This window comes from Enhydra lutris, unplaced genomic scaffold, assembly GCF_002288905.1.
Source record: "Enhydra lutris kenyoni isolate GAN:26980312 unplaced genomic scaffold, ASM228890v2 scaffoldscaffold19, whole genome shotgun sequence".
Lineage (NCBI taxonomy): Eukaryota > Metazoa > Chordata > Mammalia > Carnivora > Mustelidae > Enhydra > Enhydra lutris.
In genome coordinates, this window is record NW_019154103.1 from 13,346,877 (window position 1) to 13,349,642 (window position 2,766).

Genomic DNA, 2,766 nt, shown 5'->3' on the forward strand with positions numbered 1-2,766 from the left:
AGCTAATAACTTAAAGCTGCCATACACACCCAGACACAAAAACAAATGGTCCACAATTCTCCTTTCCTTCTGAAGGTTTTACAACGCATTGTTATCATTAACCAGTCTTACTATTAAACTTACATGGCCAACTGACACAAACAGTTCTGAGACCGTCCTTCCACCACTGAGTAAGACTGGGGTGGCAGGTATTGGGGATCATATTCATTTAGCCTTCTGAACTTTCTGGGCAGACTTGGTGACCTTGCCAGCTCTAGCTGCCTTCTTGTCCACTGCTTTGATGACACCCAGAGCAACTATCTATCTCATGTCATGAACAGCAAAACGGCCAAGAGGAGGATAGTCAGAGAAGCTCTCAACACACATAGGCTTCCCAGGAACCATATCAACAATGGCAGCATCACCAGATTTCAAGAACTTGGGACCATCTTCCTGCTTTTTTTCCAGAACAACAATCTATCTTCTCCTTCAGCTCAGCAAACTTGCAAGAATTGTGAGCTATATGACAACCCAGCACAGGTGCATATCCAACACTGATTTGGCCTGGATGGTTCAGGATAATCACCTGAGCTGTGAAGCCAGCTGCTTCCATTGGTGGGTCATTTTTGCTGTCAGCAGCCACACTGCCATGACGAACATCTTTGACAGGTATGTTCTTGACATTGAAGCCCACACTGTTCCCAGGAAGAGCTTCACAGTGCATTTCAACAGACTTTACTTCAGTTGTAACACTGACTGGAGCAAAGGTGACCACCATGTCAGATTTAAGATAAGTCTCCACTTATCCTATTGGGACAGAACCAATACCACCAATTTTGTAGACGTTCCTCTGGAGAGGCAGACGCAAGGGCTCATCAGCTGGGTGAGTTGGTGCAGAATGCAATCCAGAGCTTCAAGCACTGTGGTTCCACGGGCATTCCCGTCTTTATGGGTGACTTTCCATCCCTTGAACCAAGGCATGTTAGCACTTGGCTCCAGCATGTTGTCACCATTCCAACCAGATACTGGGACTACTACTAATGCTACTTTGTCAGTGTTGTAGCCAATTTTCTTAATGTAGGTGCTGACATCCTTAATGATTTCCTCGTATCTCTTCTGGCTATAGGGTGGTTCAATGGAATCCATTTTGCTGACACCAACAATTATTGTTTTATACCCTGTGTATAGGCCAGAAGGGCATGCTCACTGGTCTGCCCATTCTTGGAGACACCTGCTTCAAATTTACCAACACCAGCAGCATCAATGAGGACAGTAGAGTCAGCCTGAGATGTGCCTGTCATCATGTTTTTGATAAAGTCTCTGTGTCCTGGGGCATCAATAACAGTCACATAATAGTTGCTGGTCTTGAATTTCCACAGGGAGTTATCAATGGTGATACCACATTCATGTTCAGCTTTCAGTTTATCCAAGACCCAGGCATACTCGAAGGAGCCCTTTCCCATCTCAGCAGCCTCCTTCTCATATTTTTCGATAGTTCTTTTGTTGATCCCAACACATTTGTAGATCAGATGACCAGTAGCGGTATACTTGCCCAAATCTACGTGTCCAATGACAATGATGTTAATGCGAGTCTTTTCCTTTCCCATTTTGTTTTAGGCTGAGTGGTGGTTTTCAAAACACTTGTGTTCTGGCAGCAAACCCTATTGTGGAAAAGAAATATTAGGATTTTATTAAATTATTGTAAATAGAACATTGGGAAGAATGACCCAAATTTCTTGCTTTCTTTCCTAACAAGTGCTTTTAGGAGACCATGAAATGGCAATCCCAAATAATAAAGATAATCACCTGACAGAGAAATGATCTATTTAAATAGTTCTAATTAAATTGGTTTGAGTTACCCAAAGATGGATATGGTGATATACTCTTCTTAAGAGACTATTATCCTAGGAGTCAAGAACCATGCCAATTCTACCCTAAAATAATAGTGTGCCCTTGAACAAAACCAACATCCTCTCTGGGTTAAAGTTCCTTAGTCATACTTTACACAGTGATTTTGATCCCATGTTTGAGTACATGTTTAATGGTAAAACTGATTATTTCTGCCTATGATGATGAAGGATTTGATTAAATAATCTGTCAGGTGCATTGTAGCCTGAAATCCATTTTATTTTATTTATGTGTGTATATGTTATATAGATAACATTTATAAATTTTAAAACATAAAGTTATGCTAGAAATAAGAGCTTACATATTGAACTGCCCTACTTTTCTATTTGCAGCCAATTACCACCCCAATCTAATGTTTCACTGTATATAAATTCATTTATTCTTTCATTCATTTCAAATATGTGATGATATAGCTATAAAATCAATGTTTGGTTATTTTGAATAACCCAAAATAGCAAATAATTTAAAAATCACTTCCACTTGACTTTGGAATCTATTACATGCATTGTTTTTCCAGAAAATTTACCTCATAATTATGTTGTGTGAAGGCGAAATGAGTTTCTATTCCAAATTCACACATTGAATTCTGACTGCCGGGTGATGAGGAGAAGCATCCCAGGGTTAACACTTGCCATGTTGCCATGGATAATTAGGATTGCCTGAGTGTGTCTTTAATTCTAAATTTGGTATCAACTCTTAGGAGTCCAGGTCACCATCTACTGTTTTATATCTTTTTGGACCTTGTTGGGACCTCACCTTTTCTTTTGCAAATGTATATACTTTGTGTATTACTTTTGAAGACTTTGTTTCCCATATTCCCCCAGACTGTTCTCTTTCTTGCTTCAGTGAGTTCCCTATCACGATAAAAAGTGAGAGATC

The 2,766-nt window shown here is 39.8% G+C and overlaps 1 pseudogene; it reads right to left on the reverse strand.

The window, feature by feature from the left end:
• Positions 1 to 204: 204 nt before the first annotated feature.
• Positions 205 to 1,586, reverse strand: LOC111148273 (annotated as a pseudogene).
• Between the last annotated feature and the right edge of the window lie 1,180 nt (positions 1,587 to 2,766).